The sequence below is a fragment of the Berghia stephanieae genome, unplaced genomic scaffold (assembly GCF_034508935.2).
Source record: "Berghia stephanieae isolate SIO BIC M18660-M18661 unplaced genomic scaffold, UCSD_Bste_1.3 scaffold3, whole genome shotgun sequence".
Lineage (NCBI taxonomy): Eukaryota > Metazoa > Mollusca > Gastropoda > Nudibranchia > Aeolidiidae > Berghia > Berghia stephanieae.
In genome coordinates, this window is record NW_027624177.1 from 127,104 (window position 1) to 145,985 (window position 18,882).

Genomic DNA, 18,882 nt, shown 5'->3' on the forward strand with positions numbered 1-18,882 from the left:
TAATGTGATTCATCGGAACCATCATTTTAGTCCAGCTGTCGAATGTCAATATCGCGTGATTTGATTCATCTGACAAAGGTAAGTTAAAATATGAAAATAATGAAATAAATATTATCTATCGATAGAACGAAGCTGACGTCACTCAGGTCTTTGTTATTGTTTTTGCCATCCACGTTATAAGTACTTCTCACTAAAGTGTATGAACCAGACTATAAATGTTCATGGTTACACATAGTTTTGTGTGTCGGTCCCTTATACTTCCGGATGGCAATGTTGTGAGCTTCTTAGCCAAGCGCATACAATCTATACCGGATGTGTTGCTAATTCCTCTCTGGAAATCTTTTGCGTTGAAAGTATGAAGACGGGTATATTACCTGCCGTCGTGTACTGGAGAGCGGATGTTACCCGCTACAAAATCGCGGAATTGGTCACCGTCCTTACAAAACCCACTTCTAGTTCTAGGCAAGAGACTAGCTAGTCCGAGACTAGAAAGCGTTCATGACATCCGATTTTGTTGGTCACTTGCTTCGCTTAGGCTTAATATTAGCTAGTCATTTTCTAGACTTGTAAGTAAATAAATCAAGTCCACGCTCATGAAAACGGGCCCAGAAACAGACTCTAAAGTCTAAGTAACTCACACATGGTTCACGGCAAAGTTTCGTTTCCTTGAGCACGACTAACAACTCTCTTATGATAATCGTGTAATACCAGGTCATTTTAAGTTTTTAAGGAAGTGTCAGGCAACGAGTTAAAGAGGCATAGGCGATTGACCATCGCAATGTATGATTTAGTAAGGGTGGTACGGCGTTTGCAAAACGTTTGTTATTTCGGGGCCAGTAAAGAGGAAGAAAAAGCAAGACAAGGGAATGGTTCAAAACGGAACAAATCTAGATTCCAAGAGCACACTATCATCAATGTACTTAGTTTGAGATCACATAAGTATTATGTCTCATCCAAACACAAGCACAGGTCCCCATAAAGAGGAATTCATCTCATTCCAAAGACAAAAAGTTGCGAACGGCACCAGTAAAGAGGTAGATACATGGGTAGTAAAAAAAACCCTATAGATTTACAACTGAAAGCACAAGAAAAAGTAAGACAAAAGTATTGATTGTCTGTAAGGGTTTTACTGCGTTTGCGACATATTTAGCTCATTTCGGAGCAAGTAAAAAGGAAGAAAATTGGAAAGTCAAAATATGCTAGATTTCCAATTGAAAGTACAGGAGAAAAAGTAAGACAAAGGAGAATAGTTCAAATAGGAACATATGTAGATTCCAAGAGCACACATCAGTGTATGCTAAGTTTAAGATCACCTTACTAATGTCTCTTCCAGACCAAGTACTGTATCTCATTAAGAGGAATACATTCAAATGTTTACAAATCATTATACAGATATTCAAACCAAAATATAAAAGTACATAACGGAGATGATTTACATTGAAAAAAAAAAAACACATCCCAAAACTAACACTAGGCATTTGACTGTTTCACTCACACTGTTAGTCACAGCCAAGGATTCCAGCACAAAACCAAGTAATCCCATTCCAAGACAAATATATAAAGCAACACAGAAAACATATAGGAGGATAGAAAACACAGCAAGTGATCTGCCCATTGATGACATTGTAAAAGTGTTGAAAGAAAAATGAAACATCAAAGAAAACAAGGAATGATAGAGCTATCATCATAATTTTATTCAGGTCAAACAACTGGAATCAACAGAAATAATCATGGATAAAAAAGCATGACAAAATTCAAGTATCATTTTAACGTGCAAGACTACATATCTGAGATACTCGAAACAACCAATAAACAAATTCATGTGGCATATTGTTTCTATGGCATATCATAGAAAGCATAACAACATTTAATAAAAGGAAAAAAAACGCAAAGTACCACGCATGAGACAATGTATACAGTACATCTCAATAATGACATTCTTGAGACCAGAAAAAAAGTCACTATAGAGAATTGCCAACCAATTTGAAGGAGTAAAGTACTCGACAATGGACTGTCATATCCAGCCATAGTAGGCTAAATTGTTTTTTTTTATTTTATTTTAGTTTTAGGTTTTACGACACGTGAACACATTTAGGTCATATCAGCACCAGTAAAAAGGAAGAAAATTGGACAGTAAAAATATTCTGTTTTTGTTTTTAAGGGTTTTACGGCGCTTGCAACACATTTAGGTTATATCAGCCCAGTAAAAAGGAAGAAAATTTTTTGTTTGTTTGTTTGTTGCTTTAGGTCTCTTCCAACACAATTGAGGTTATATGAGAGACCGCTGAAACAAAAAAACAAGCAATCTAACAAAAATAGTACAAATGTCAATCAAAATCATAACCTAAAGATATCATAAGCTAAATTATAAATAACCAAGAACAAACAGGCAGAGGATTTACAGGAAAAAAAATATCCCCTGTCAAAAATACAATCACAAACCAAAGAAGCAGGATAGGCTAGTAAAGAGAAGAAGAAACGACATCACTATCGGATCGTACACCCATGCGAACATCATAGGTATATGATTCAAGGTGATGCTCCCATCCAACCACCCGCAAGGAGGAAAATGGGATAGTAAAAAGTTCTAGAATTACAATTAAAGCACCCACGAAAAAGTAAGACAAAGGGGAATTGAGAACAAATAGGGATCAGATGTAGATTCCAAGAGCATACCACCAATGTACTTAGTTTGAAATCACCTACAAGTCTCATCCAGACACAAGCACAAAATCCAACAAAGAACACACTCAAATGCTTACATTATACATTCAAAATAAAAATAATAATACATAACAGAGAGATGATTTACAAGGAAAAAATATCATCTCCCAAAACAATAACTGCATTTGACTGTTTCCCTCCCAGCTAGGATTCTGGCCAGTACCAGGACAAAACCAAGTAATCTCATTCCGAGACAAAGACAGAAAGCATGTTGGATAACAGATATAAGGGGATAGAAGACACAGTATGTACCTCCCTGCCAGCTATGGGAGGTCAGGATCCCCACCCAGAAAAATATTCTAGATGTACAATTAAAAAGACTAAAGGAAAAAGTAAGACATAGGGGAAATCGCTCAAATAGGGAACAGATGTAGATTCCAAGAGCACACTATCAGTGTTGTTGTTTGTTGCTTTAGGTCTCTTCCAACACAATTGAGGTTATATGAGAGACTGCTGAAACAAAAAAAACAAGCAATCTAACACTAACAAAAATAGTACAAATGTAAATCAAAATCATAACCTAAAGATATCATAAGCTAAATTATAAATCACCAAGAACAAACAGGCAGAAGATTTACAGAAAAAAAATATCCTCTGTCAAAAATACAATCACAAACCAAAGAAGCAGGATAGGCTAGTAAAGAGAAGAAGAAACGACATCACTATCGGATCGTACACCCATGCGAACATCATAGGTATACGATTCAAGGGTGATGCTCCCATCCAACCACCCGCACACTATCAGTGTAATTAGTTTGAGAACACCTGAAAGCCTCACCCAGACACCAGTACAGGTCCCTACTAAGAGGAATACACTCAAATGTTTACAAATCATATGTTAAAAATATTTTTAAAACATCAAAGTTTATTCAATCTTAGGCTTTCGCCAATAAATCACACAATTTGAGGACAATCTACACGAAAGTGGAAAAAAGAAAAGAAAAGGTAAATGGAACCAAAAAATAAACTGATACCATTAATAACCACAAAAAACAAAACAATTAAAAAATAATACAGGACATAACAGAGAGATGATTTACAAGGAAAAAAATATCATCTCCCAAAACTTTAACTATACATTCGACTTGTTTCCATCCCAGCCAAGGACTCTGACTAGTTTTGTTTTTAATTTTTTTTACAGGGCTTCCAACACATTTAGAATATCCCACCCAGTCATCCATCTACTGCGGAGCCACAGGGGTGCTCATTGAGAAAGGTACGACACTGCAAAAATAGCGGAACATTTCGAAGAAAATCCCAAAATCCCGGAAGATTATCATCACTGATCAAAATACGAGGAAATATTTAAAAAATAAACATGTTCTCACAGTCATCTCTACAAGGACATTTACATTTAACACTCCCCCTCCCTCCACAAAACTGTCCTAACATTTTAATCTATAGCATGGTGTTTATACATTCTTCACATAAGCATTGAAGATAAGTGAATTTACATAAGACTTTTTTCGGCTGCTTAAGAAAAAAAAAAAAAGAAAGAATACTATACAAACCCCTAAGAATTTTATAAAACTGTTTTACAGCCCGATAAGCCTTGTCTTTTCTTGGCACTAAACTTTACTCCACACTGTTTTAACCTAAAAAAGAATTACAGAATTTTCTTCACAACACAACACAATCTGTGGAAATTTCCTTATTTTAGTTTGTAAAGTTTTCACACATTGCTCTTGTGGACACCATAATGTCTTAGGAAGCATTTATTCATCACCGTGATTGCAACTTGTACTATAATCCATAGACATTGAAGGTTGCATTATTGCAAAGTGGCTTCAACCGCTCAACACTGTTGACTGTTATAAGGACAACCAGCAAACCTTTGGTAGACAGTGAGGATATATAAGCTATCCTGAGTGCATAAAGCGCAGTTGCCTGTTTACGATGAGTTGCCCTAATAAGATGCTTTCCATTAAGAAAGTTCTAATCTGATCCTAATAGTTTTGTGATGACAGGTTAGCTCTCCTCTCCTGTTGTGAAATTCAACGTCGATTCCTTCCATCATCCATGTAGTCACAGCTCCTTTCTTCTCGTTCTCAACAAACCTTAGCTGGAAAAAAAAAAAAAAAAAAAAGATAGAGAAAAGATAATCACAATCTTCAACTATATTTATATATATATAAAAAAAAAAAAAGAAGGAAGAAAGAAGAAAAAGAAAAGTCAGAAAAATAATATCCGAACTTAACACGCTATGTGGAAAAATAAATATAAAAATCAAAGACATCTCATTACACTAAAAGGAGGCTGTATTTATTATTTTCCGCACCGCAATGCGATTTATGCGCCCAAATTTCAGACAATCACACTCACACATACTGTGGAATAGAACACTTACACTGGCGAACATTCAACTCAGTCATAGTCATTCACAGTATCAGATTTATCAAACTTTCACACCTACCGCCTACAGACTATCCCAAATGTACACTTTCTCTCAGAATCAAAGGCCTAGTTTTCCTTTACTACTCCAAAATAAAAAAAAATAAAAATTAGGCACCACCGAAGTTAATGTAGTAAAGGAAAACTAGTCCTTTAGTCTTTAGTCGAAGGAACGATCCATGATGGAAGTTGGAAGTGACTAGGTATGACTTTAGACTTCAGATGTAAGTATGAGCAGTGATGTCACCAAGATTTTGAAAGATCGTCGTTGGTAGAGAGCAGCTTCCCTTGGTGTTTAGAGTCTAGGCTCAGGCAAAGCTGCAACATTCCTCAATTTCATACCCTTTTTTTCGTTATTTTGTTTTCGATGCTTCTTCTTTTTACAAAAATTTGCCTAATTTTACCAATTTGGGGAAATTTGCCAAATCTGCAGATCGCCCTGATATTTAAGGCCGCAGATAATGCAGATGACAGATTTGCTTACTGCAGGCTTCAAAGAGTATCCGTGAAAATTTTGATATTAAGTCAGGAAAGTTTTTCATCCACTGAATTGGGAAACTGCTATATAGGAAAATTATTTCGGTGGTACACAAGAATACATCATCTTAGAACCAACCTCGACTATTATCAGACCTGCCAACCTTCCCAGGAGAAAAGTATTCTATGCCCCTAAAAAGTGTATTTTTTAAAGCAAAAAAGTGTATTTTGTCCGCACATGTGGAAAAAAAAGTACACGTAATACAAAAATTTATATGAAAGCTAACACCAAACCAGGCCTGTAAATGGTTGGTGAAAAAGTTGTCGGAACTTTTTGAACACACGAAAATAGACACAACAGGACAAAAATATGGATTAATTAAAAAACACAACACAGATATGATACGTCAATTGACTAGTGAAATCATGTCACTTTCCCCTACTTATTTATAAAGAGGTCCATATTTTATGGGACCAAAAAAAAAAAACAAAAAAAAAATCCCAATTATTTGAGGGCCCAGGTCTGAGTTAGTTGTAAAATGAAAGGAAGAGAACAATTCCTACCCTTTTGAAGGATGTGTAACTTCGCTCTTGTTTGTGTTAAATGTTTACGCTGATTCTTTCGTTTATTTGGATTAATTCTTATAAGAAGAAGAAGAAGAAGAAGAAGAAGAAGAAGAAGAAGAAGAAGAAGAAGAAGAAAAGAAGAAGAAGAAGAAGAAACAACGACGACAACGAAAAAGAAGAAGAGGAGGTGGTGCGAGAGCTTTCGAAGAAGAATATATATTTCGAAGAAAAACAATTATGTTCGTCTTACATCTGGACGGAACCAAAAAAATATAGAGACTGAGAAATAAGAACCGGAGATATGCACGTGTGACGGTAGCAAAATAGAGAGAAACCTTCCGGTTCGGTTCGACACACTTTTGTGTGTGCGTTATTTACTGACTAGGTGTGTGTGTGTGAAGACGAATCGTGCAAACTTTGCGACCTCTCTCTCGCTGGCTTGGCACAGTTGGCAGGCAGTGAATACATCCACGGCTAGCGGAGCATGTAGGTGACACGATATTATAGCTTTTGTTTTGTCTTGTCTTTTAAAGTCGACATTTGAAATGGAATAAAATATTTTTCCGAGGAACGAAATAAGTCTTTTATTCTCTTTTTTATTGGTTCTGTTCTTTGACGTTACGAATTTTATTTTTACTATTAATTTTTTTAAAATAATATATTAGCACTTATAGAGAAAATCGTACTGTCGGAAATCCGACAATAGACGGAAGATTTACAGGCCTGAATGAGGTCCTTATTTTATGGTACCAAAAAAAAATATCCCAATTCTGAGTTTGTAAAATGAAAGGAAGAACAATTCCTACCCCTTTGAAGGATGTGTATCTAGTGCTTGACACGGGAAGCTGCGTATCTTCGCCCCTGTTTGTGTTAAATGTTTACGCTCATTCTTTCGTTTATTTGGATCAATTCTTATAGAAGAGAAGAAGAAGAAGAAGAAGAAGAAGAAGAAAAGAAGAAGAAGAAAAGAGAAAAGAGACGAGCATGCGGTTGTGTGAGAGCTTTCGCAGAAGAATAGATATTTCGAAGAAAAATAATTATTTCGCATTATTATTTTTCCGTCTCACATCCAGACGGAACCAATAAATCATAGGGAAAAAGAAATAAGACACGGAGAAATGCATGTGTGTCGGTAGCTCCAACACACTTCTGTGCGTGCACTATTTACTGACTAGGTGTGTGTTTGATGACTCGCACGAACTTCGCAACCCTCTTTCGCTGGCTGTGGCACAGTAGCCAGGCAGTGAATACATCCACGTCTAGGTGACATGATAATATTATAGCTAACTGATAGACGGCCTAGTTTTGTTTGTCCGTGATGCGAAAAAGAAATTTTTTTTTTTTAAAGTCGGCATTTGAAACGGAATAAAATCTGAATTTTTCGAGGAATGAAATAAGTCTTTTATTTTCTTTTTTATTGGTTCTATTCTTTGACGTTACGAATTTTATTTTTACTATTAATTTTTAAAAATAATATATTAGCACTTACAGAGAAAATCGTACTGTCGGAAATCCGACAATAAAAACAAACTCTGCCTCTGACCTTCATCATTCAAGCAATCTCTGGCGATCGATTTATCGAGAAACCAAAAAGTAATGACCATTTTAAATTAGTACAAACTCAGAAATTGCAATATCAAAGGAAATTGCTATCGAAACACTCAAAGAAATGACCAAAAGACCCTTAACATGTTGGTAGTATTGGTGCTAGTGGCAGTGGAAGAAGTGGTGGTTGTTGTAGCGATGGTGCTCCAGTGGTGGTGGTGATGATGATGAAGCTGTGGTGGGGGTGGTGGTAAAAGTGATGTGGTGGTTGTGGCAGTGACAATGGTGTGATGGCGGTTGTAGAAGTGGTGATGGTAAGAGATGATGATGTACTAAATGAAGTTGTGATGGTGATATCTGCTAGCCCAGTACATTAGATATGAGTAAGTTTTGAGCTGTCTTCAATTCAATAGATGACATTTTGAAACGGTAGCAAGATATTTCCATATATGTTATCTAATGATCCATATCTCTCTCTCTCTTTTTTTTTTGAGCATTCACTACTACTACATACTACCAATACTATTACTTTGGTCAAATGATAGGAAATTCGCAAGTATGTAATATGCAAAGACAAGTTAAATACTTAAATGGCTCTAGAGAATTCATTTTGAACCAAATACCATTCCTAAAGCTGCCCACTTTGTAATTCAAGACTCGTACAAAATAATATAGAAGAAAAAAGATCATAATAAATTTTATAAAGCAAAATAGAGTAATTTTACTTATTATCAATAAAAGGAAATAACCCATTTATGTTTAAGCTTTTTAGCAATACAGTTTTAATTGAAGGCTTATAGTCAAAGATGTTAGTTCAATTAAATTTTCACTTAAAATATTCTATTTAATAAGTGGCAAAAACTTAAATGTCTGAGACTATTTAACGTATAAAATAAGCTGATATATATGCATAATTCTATGCAAATCCTCAAAAAATGTATGAGAAAAATATTGGTGAAAACCGGCATCATATAAGCAACTGAAATGATAACTATAATACTAAATGTGATGCATCATTCATTCAGAAACACGGTAGTTGGTGTACGACATGTGTGTATCAATGCATCAAATGTATCATCAACATAATTCACATCACTATCTTTAAAAAGATCGTACTATATCCCTTGGAATCGTATCTGCATAATTGGGTCAAAAAATCGTACTAAAATACGCTAAATCGTACTGATTGGCGGTCAGTATTATCCCAGCGAACACCAGACTTAAACCTGAAACTCAAATGTCAACATTTTGCTAAACCAGAAAAGAGGAAGTGCAAACTTTTAATTGACCATATGCATTTGGTTAATTTGACCTACACCATTTGTTTTCATTTTGCCTTTTAAGGTTTCTAAAATGCCTGTTATATGCAAGTCGTTTAAGGTTGGGTGAGAAGAGAGGCGCTGGGAGAGATGAGAAGCGACAGTGATTAGATAGCGGATTCATAGATAAAGACAGCAAGTGCTGAGTGTGTAACCAGCAATGCTATGGGCTGGCTTTGTTTTCATATTATAGAACACATTATGCCACCTGTTACTGTTATGCCGCATTTAACCATCACACATGCTTTGTAAAATATACTCAACACAGAAATCTCGAACAACTAGGCCCGGTCCCACGGTTGAGATTTCCCTGCTGCACTGCATAACAGATTATTTACAAGAAGAAAAAAAAATCATCTCCCAAAACGACAGTTATACATTTGACTCTACCAGACATCCAAATTGAAAACTTCAAATTTAGTAATTTTTATGTCAATTTTTAGTAATTTGACAAAGAAATTCGTAATTTCTGAAATTGTGTATGAACAACCACAATATTATTATTATCATTATTATTGTAGTTGTAGTAGTTATTATTATTATTATAACAGTAGTATAGTAGTAGTAGTAGCAGTAGTAGTTGTTCTTTTCTCATTATTATTATTAATATTATCATAAAGTATTACTAAGAATTAAAAAAATTGTAATTTTCCATAAAACTTATTATTCGGCCATGAAATTTGTCTAAAATTCGTAAAATTACGAAAAATTCGTAATATTCAGCACGTATGCTCTTCTGACCAAGATCAGGAAAGAATGAAGTAATCTCATTTCAGGACTAAGACAGAAAGCAAGCTTGAAAAGAGTAAATAGTGATAGAGGACAGAGCCATCCACTATGAGAAATAAAAAACTGCATCCAGGACTTCCACTATGAACCAAGGAGATTTCTGGTATTGCAAGGTGGCAGGGTCATTTGTGAAACTGGAAACAATGAACCGAAGAACATTTTTTTCTCTCTTCATGATAGGTGCTAGAATTTTAGGTACTTAAACCACGAAAAAAAAAAAAGAAATGCAACACAAACCAGAGGCACCCATTTCCCATTTTTTAAAAAGGAGAGAGAGAGAGAGAGAGAGAGAGAGAGAGAGAGAGAGAGAGAGAGAGAGAGAGAGAGAGAGAGAGAGAGAGCGAAGTATCAAAAGCATTCAAACCTGCTTTCTCTCTTTTTTGAATTATTCACCATGCTTTGCCTTCATTTGTACCTTTTCCTCAGGAGGTAGTTCCTCTCTGTATTTTCTCCTGGATCTGGTAAGCTTCAGCTTTTACAGGGTCAGACATGAGCTCAGTCCAATATTAACCATTTGCCTCCTTGGTAAGTGACTGGACGGAAGACTGCAATCAACCTCACCACAATTCAATTTCATACGGACTGTCCATCTGGGGAGGTCTGAAAAAGTTAAAACAATTATTCTCTCCTCTAATCATAATCAAAATTGTATAAAACGTAAACAGAGAGAGAAGAGAGAGAGAGAGAGAGAGAGAAGAGAGAGAGAGAGAGAGAGAATGCCTAGACGAATATTCATGTCTTAGTCTTATGATGTTGTGGCAGAAGGGCATAATTTAAAAAAATTTAAATTAATTAATCGCAAATAACAAAAACAAAAAAAAAGAAATAAAGACAAGTAATAATAATATGAACATGCTCCAATTACTGTCGTATACATTGACGTTGGTAAATAACCATCCGATGATTTCTGGTTGATTTGTCAGCTGACTAAGAAATTATAGATCTAGATAATTCTGTGTACCAGCGGAACAAACTGAGTGACACTTTACGATGAATAATCATGTTTTAAAACTATGCCAAGTTGATAATTACTTTGTAAAATGTATTAGCAGAATTAAAAACCTCATGGCTGAAAAATGCACGAGACTGGTAGTACACACCTCTAACTAACAGAACTGAAATCCCCTGCTCTTTTGGCCTCCGAAAGTCAATTTTCAAATATATCCATGGCTTAGAACAATATCGTCCACTATGGGAGGTCGAAATAAATAAATTTTAAAAACCCACCCAGAGACAGCCTGTCAATAGCTCCCAAGCCAACAAGCAACTTAAAACAAGATGTAGGACTGGATATGACATAAGGAGCGCATATACTTTTTTTCATTCGACATAAACAATGCCAGTTTGCCAAAGTAGCCTACTCACTTCATAGCTCCGTACTTGAAAGGGAATGATCTATAGCCACTGAAAGACATCTTAGCCAAATGGTCAGAGTATTTCTTCTTCAAAAAGCTTGAAATGGCACCTTACACTGCTGAAAAAGTAAAAAACAAAAACACAACATCAAGTGAAGGAAAGATCCAAGATTGTGGTATCCCTGTAAGTAGACACTTCCCCTGCTCTTGGTTGCCATATCATGGAGGTCGATTTGACTATCAAATAGAGGAAGATAAATTGTACTATAAAAAGTTGTGAGTGAACTCTTCGTTCTGTTTGTTTGTGTTCAATGTTTACGCTAATTCATTTAGTTATTTGGATTAATTCTCATAAAAGAAGAAGAAGAAGAAGAAGAAGAAGAAGAAGAAGAAGAAGAGAGGTCTCGAAGAAGAATATATATTTAAAAGAAAAATAATTATTTCGCATTATTTCTTTTCCGTCCCACATCCGGACTGAACCAATAAAATATAGAGAAAAAGAAAAGATATGAGAACTGGAGAAAGGCATGTGTGTCGGTAGCAAAATAGAGAGAAACCTTCCGGTCTGATTCGACACACTTCTGTGCGTGCGTTATTTACTGACTAGGTGTGTGTTCGACGACTCGCATAATCTGTGCTTCGTGACACTCTCTCGCAGTAGCCAGGCAGTGAATACATCCACGTCTAGTGGAGTGTGTAGGTGACATGATAATATAGCTAACCGATAGACGTTTTGTTTTGTCTTTGATGCGACAAATAAAGTTGTTTTTTTTTAAGTCGACATTTGAAACGGAATAAAAATATTAGCACTTATAGAGCAAAATAAAACTTCGGAAATCGACAATAGACGGAAGATTTACAGGCCTGAACATAATATGAAGCTAATGTTACATGATTGAAGACATAAGAAACATAATTTGCCATAAGTTTTATCCATATTTCACTGAAACAATTGCAAATAATACTCCTCTATGATTTAACATATTTGAGCCAAAATGTAAATGAGTCCACTCCGCTTAATCTCACGCTCCGCTTATACGCCACACATACCCGTAAAAAATGTTTCACTCTCTCTCTCTATATATATAATTACTGTTTACGCTGATACTTTCGTGTGTTTGGATTAATTATTATAGAAGAAGAGGAGGAGGTGGTGCGGTCGTGTGAGAGCATTTGAAGAAGAAAATATATTTCGAAGAAAAATAATTATTTCGCATTATTATTTTTCCATTTCACATCCAGACTGAACCAATAAATCACAGGGAAAAAGAAATAAGACACGGAGAAATGCATGTGTGTCAGTAGCAAAATAGAGAGAAACCTTCCGCAGGCCTGTCAATGGGTGGTGAAAAAATTGTCTGAACTTTTCGAGGACACGAAAATAGACCAACTAAACCAAAAAAGTGGATTAACAACACAAATCGCCGTTGGTGTCTTGTTCTTCAAGCCACGACCATTTAAATTTATTCTTAACACATTTTTCTAAGGTAAGTAAGTCCGATCTGCGATCTAAAAATACATCAGGCATAATGAATAGGAAGAATAATTTAATTAATAAATAACTGAAAAACTACGGCCGTGCGAGAATAGAGGAAAAGAAGATCGATCGTATGCCAAACGAGTGAAAACTTCCGATATAAGTATTTATTCGAAGAAAAATATCTATTTCGCATACATATTGTTCTGGTTCACTTTCAACCGGATAGAGATAATGAACTGAACTGAAAAAAAGAAGAATGGAACGAGGTGTGTGTGTCAGTTGCAAAATAGAAAGAAACGGCCTGGTCCCCAACACACTATGTGCGTTAGTTGATTACTGACTACGAACTGTGATTGACGATTCGCGAACGCGAGCGACAGACACTAGCTAGTTACATGCAGGTAGACACACAAGTCTGTGGGCAGACAGTAGACAGTGAACAAGTACACGTCCGGGTAGTGTGGAGGTAGTGATAATTATTGACAAGATGGAATGCTGTCTGGTTTGTTTTGTCTTTGACGAGATAAGTATAGACCTGTAAATGAGCTCTATAAAAATTGACTGAAACTCTTCGTATCGTTCAGAAAAATCCAAAGAATCGAGATGAATAGTAAACAGCAAGCTCATTTGAGCAAAACAATGGCAGAAAACTAATTTACGTGGGAATTAATTAGGCCACTTACAACTGTTTCTCATAATCAAGTACCCACATCAGTGAAGAAACGGTCAACCAGTTTGTGTACAACGTGAGGCAATCGAGATGAGCTTGTAGCAATAATAAAACTTTCGATTTGAAGGTGTCTTCATAACGCACTTCCGGCTTTTGCATGAAACTTTTAGGCTCTACCAAGTATATGATGTAAATTTTGACTTAGACGAAACAGTGAAATTTAACTCTTCGTATCGTATCAGAAAAATCCAAAGAATCGAGATGAATAGTAAGCTCATTTGAGCAAAACAATGGCAGAAAACTAATTTACGTGGGAATTAATTAGGCTACTTACAATTGTTTCTCATAATTAAGTACCCAAATCAGTGAAGAAACTGTCAACCAGTTTGTGTACAACGTGAGGCAATCGAGATGAGCTTGTAGCAATCATAAAACTTTCGATTTGAAGGTGTCTTCATAACGCAATTCCGGCTTTCGCATTAAACTTTCTCATACTTTTAGGCTCTACGAAGTAAACGTGGTCAACTTTGGCTTAGACGAAACAGTGAAATTCATCGCTTGGCGGCTCAGTTAAAATTGGCTACCATTGGGAACATGACAGGGTTTTAAAGTGAAAAGATAATTTCACAAAGGCTGTGTGAAAATACACTGGGGTGTGTTCAGACACGGCAATTCTAAGAAGCCTTGGCAATATATCCATTGTAAATATAAACGCGCTTGAGCAATGCGTAGCACTGTGGAACATTCCTAACTACTTCACGTCATTCGACTACGATTCATGAATTCTTTCTTTCTTTCCTTTTAAAAAATATATGAATTTGACGAATTGACTGATTTCAGTTAATTGACTGAGAATTTACAGGTCTAAATGTTTTTAATACTCTCGTCGAGACATAAAATAAAACATTTTTCTTTTATTTTCAGTTGGTTCCGTCTTTTGATGTTGCGAATATATATATATATATTTTTTTAAATGTCAGAACTTATAGAGCAAAATCGTACGGTCGGAATTCCGACATGTTTTGGAAGATTTACAGGCCTGCTTCCGGTCCGAGAAGCTCCGACACACTTCTGTGCGTGCATTATTTACTGACTAGGTCTGTGTTTGACGACTCCCGCGAACTTCGCAACCGTCTCTCGCTGGTTGTGGCACAGTAGCCAGGCAGTGAATACATCCACGTCTAGAGGAGCGTGTAGGTGACATGATAATATTATAGCTAACTGATAGACAGCCTAGTTTTGCTTTGTTTTTGATGCGACAAAGAACATTTTTTACCCCCTAAAGTCAGCATTTGAAAGGGAATAAAATCGAGGAACGAAATAAAAGTCATTAATTTTCTTTTTTTATTGGTTCTGTTCTTTGACGTTACGAATTATATTTTTACTATTAATTGTATTTTAAAATATTAGCACTTATAGAGCAAAATCGTACTGTCGGAAATCCGACAAAAGTCGGAAGATTTACAGGCCTGACTTAAGTCTAAAAGAGAATAATACTTTTATCTCTCATAACTGTGGTAACATAAGATTCATTTCATTTACCAAATCTGTGGGATCTGAAAACTTCACTCAGGTTACAATAAAAATTGCTTCCAAATGCAGTCTGTCATCCATGTTGAAGACACATCACCGGTTTACCAGGACTTTGTCGCAGTCGCGGACTGTGAGAATTAACAGACCATATATAGATTGACCACTGTGCCAATTGACGCCACCTTTAAGAAAAAATAAAAAAGCAGTAAATGTCATAACAATAGTAAATAATTCATTTTAAAAAGATTAAAACTTAAACTCGCTCTGTGTGTAATTTTTTAAAATCAAACAATAAGATTCAACCCATTAAAGGCGAGATTCAATCTTACTAACACCAGATCTTAGTCTTAACTCACTAAATCCTAGCCCTCTACTCTCCCAAGAGATTTTTCATACTTTTTAAAATCGCTGTGATTATCCCCAGACACCTGGGGATAATGCAAAATTCGTTATCCCTCCCCTGACACCTGTCTAGGGATGACGAAAATTCATTCTCCCCAGACACCTATTTGAAACTCCGCTCTTTTAAACAATTATCCACATTCCAGAATATGGAATGATTCCAAATGCACATAGAAATAAGAAAAGTTAATAAAATAACTATAAAAACAAAATTAACCAACAATAAATCAGTTGTTACTACATATACACAATATGCGTCGACTTCGAATTGGGTGTCATGGCCGAATGGTTTAGTCGTCTGCCCTGGAAGTTTTACCAGAATCGGCGTTGTGGGTTCAAATCCTGGTTCCGCCAATTAAAAAAAAATTCCGTCTTCTTTTTACAGAACGTTGAAAGGGATAAATGTCCCATCCATCCTCACCCCACTTTTTTTTTTTTAAACTCTCTCTTGGTTCCTTTCTAGTTTCTAGCAAATTGTCATATTCGTCCCCACTCCGATCTGAAAAAGTGTCTAAAAAGAATAATTAATTAAAAAAAGCAAACAAACAGAAATATTCAGAGAGCAACCAAATGGTCAGACAGAGGAGGAAAAAAAAAAAAAAACAAAACAATTTTTAAAAAAAATAAAAACAATTTTAAGAAATTCATGATCAGAAACGGAACAAAAGACCAAACAAAAGGGAGAAAAAAATAGACTCACTCAAAAAAAAAAAAAAAAAAAAAAAAAAAAAGGGGGTGGGGTGGGACATTTATCCCTTGCAACGTCCGGTAAAAAGGTGTCTGGGGATAACGAATTTTCAATGGGAATAATGACAGCCTTTAATTCTTTAATGAATACTGGGGATGTAGGAGCTTTCCGAAAATAATTTTCCTATTGTCTTAAACGTCTGTTGTACATTAATATTTGTTTAAGATTTATCTAGGCATGAATAAAATTCTGGATGTGAATCGGTTTTCTTTTTTTACTTTTTATTTTTATGTCTATCGTAACCCTATTTTTGCGATGACAAAAAACAAACAACTGATCAAAGCAGCTCTCACTGGCTGAAAATGTTATTGCGATACCAAGCATTGTGCCAAGAATGGTGCTATAAGATTCTGTGGTAACCAGTCACTTCATAAAACTAAAACAAATTAGCACTGGCACCAGTGTCAGTGACCAGTACCTTATCACTATCACCATCCATCATAATTTGGAATCTGGAAAAGGAATGAACCGTTTTAGTATCATGAATCATATCAGTGTTCTATGCAAAACGAACTATGTTCTACTTAAAATATCAAGACTATCTAAATCTAATACTATGTGTTGAAATATGACACTATCCAACATCACACCAATCCAAACCCCACTCGTCGTAACCAAATGAAAATGAATGTCACACATTCCCACCGTTCAGTCCGCCACAGTGAAAGCAAGTGACATTTTTCAAAGGCCCATCAACCCTTGGATGACTTAAACAAAGAGCAACAACAACAATATAAATAATATATCATATTAACCTCAGCGACAGTACAAGAAAAATTATGCCAGGGTTGTGAGATTATTTTTATAGAACATGCCACACTAGTTATGGGAAAAAAGATAAAATATAGATATCGCTTTATTTCTGCAAAAATGCATATAATAAAAGAAAAAAATCCTCATTGTTTGTCACGCGGTCGTAATAATTTGACATTGGCTCACCATATAATAATACTGTATCTAATCTGTCATTTAGGTAAAATTAAGTGATTTAGCAAAACACTCCCAAAATACCAAATATCAAACCCAGTTATTGCCAAACTGGTAATTCTGCATTGACGCATGCGCACCTTAACCCTCAGCTGGCTTTTTGCCCCACTATAGCTCGCCTATGTTGGAAAAAGCTCACATTCTCTCTCCGTACCTAGGTGTAAAACGTGGCGCTCAGAAATTTTCCCCACGATTGTAATGACTTTGATAAATTAACTATTGTGACAACAATGTTTATTTGACAGACAAAAGTAATAATTAATAATAATATATTAATAATAATTAGAAAAAAAATGATAGAATGATAATAATAAGAACAATGATATATTAAAAAAAATCAATAAATAAGCTTTAAAATATAAAGGAAAATATTTTTTAAATAATAAAATAGTGGGAAAAAAAATAGTATTGAAAAAATAAGGTTCCCCGTTGGGCTTTGAACCCAAGAACTTCCAATTAAGAGTCAAGCAGCTCAACCACTATGCTCCTCTCAGCGTACTAGGCTTTCGTGTCATTAAGATTCCATCCAACAAGGAGCTCACACGACATTCTGTCTATTATTTGTTTAGACAATTTCTATGCGGATGAAGGGTTTACATTCAAATTGTTCATTGTTCTGATCATTTAATCCCTAGCCTAAGCATTTTAATGAGTTCCTGCCTTCAGACAACCATTTAGCCCTACGACTACGACCACCATGCTGATAAATTCACACGACAGAAGTCGAGAGTAGCTAATTCTCAAAATGCGCATGCGCGACTCGGGTGTCGAATAACTGTTAATATTAAGGACGTAATATTAATATTACTGGGGATAATCACAGCCTCTTAATGGGCTTGACGAACCTGTCTAGTCTAGAGTCTAAGACAGGTTTATTTTCATTCAACCCAACCAATTTTAAGGTAATAGTAATACCGCAAACTCGGGGACCCAAATAATTCTGGGGGTTTGGGAGGGGGTGGGGGGGGGGGGGGGAAACTTTTTTTTTTAAAATCTAGTGGGGGGTTTGGGAGGGGAGAGACTTTAAAAAAAAAAAAAAGTCCCCCCCCCCCCCTCCCAACAAAACAAACCCCCAAAAAAATTTTAAGAAAAAGTTTCCCCCCTCCCAAAACCCCAAAATTATTTGGGTCCCCGAGTTTGCGGTAGTACCGATTTTAAAACATTGCCACTATGAAAGGTGCGATTGCGGTTTCCTTTTTTTTTTTGCCCCCGATACTTCGACTTCGACTTTTAACTTGAACGTGAAAACAAGATTCGGTTCCGCCGACTCAGCGGCTGCCCTTTTTTTTTAACACTTTTAATGGGGAATTCAATCCAATAACATCTCAAAGAACTCAGCTTTTTCCATAGATTCGAGCATTTATTCTTCTCTCTTTACTACCTATACACAAATGGAGCTATTCCTTTCGCTATGTGATGTGTGGTTATAGTTTGAAAATAAGACACTTGTAAACAAACTAAAAATCCCATTCACATTGGTTACGGCTACGGCGAAAGCACAAGTATTCTGACTAAAATAATAGTGCCAATCAACTAGAGGATGCATTAAACAAGATATAAACAACAACAACAAAATAATATATCAAGCTCACCATTGTTCAGGAGAACAAACTCGGCGTCCGAGCAGGGGTAATTAATTTTTTCCCCTGACTCGTATTTGATGTCTACTAAGTTCGCCATCTTGAGATTGAAAAGGGCGGGTAGATATGCCGGGGTTGTGAGATTATTCTTATAAAACATGCCATACTACTTTTGGAAAAAAGACAAATATTATAGATATCGCTTTCTTTTTTGCAAAAATGCATATATAATAAAAGAAAAAATTCTCATTGTTTGTCATGCCGTCAATACTTTATAATTATCTATCATTTAGGTAAAATTACACTTAATTTTAG

The 18,882-nt window shown here is 35.7% G+C and overlaps 1 long non-coding RNA gene across 4 annotated transcripts; it reads right to left on the reverse strand.

The window, feature by feature from the left end:
• Positions 1–1,673: 1,673 nt before the first annotated feature.
• On the reverse strand, positions 1,674–18,702 carry LOC144961557 (uncharacterized). 4 transcript variants are annotated; one of them, XR_013643201.1, is made up of 6 exons: positions 18,580–18,626; positions 16,419–16,452; positions 14,860–15,032; positions 11,178–11,286; positions 10,228–10,412; positions 1,674–4,786 (listed from the first exon to the last, which is right to left on the reverse strand). It is a non-coding gene; the product is annotated as an uncharacterized LOC144961557 (long non-coding RNA). The 4 variants fall into 4 exon arrangements; XR_013643200.1 differs by lacking the exon at positions 16,419–16,452 and having other exon boundaries at positions 18,580–18,702; XR_013643202.1 differs by lacking the exons at positions 16,419–16,452; positions 18,580–18,626 and adding an exon at positions 18,369–18,385.
• Between the last annotated feature and the right edge of the window lie 180 nt (positions 18,703–18,882).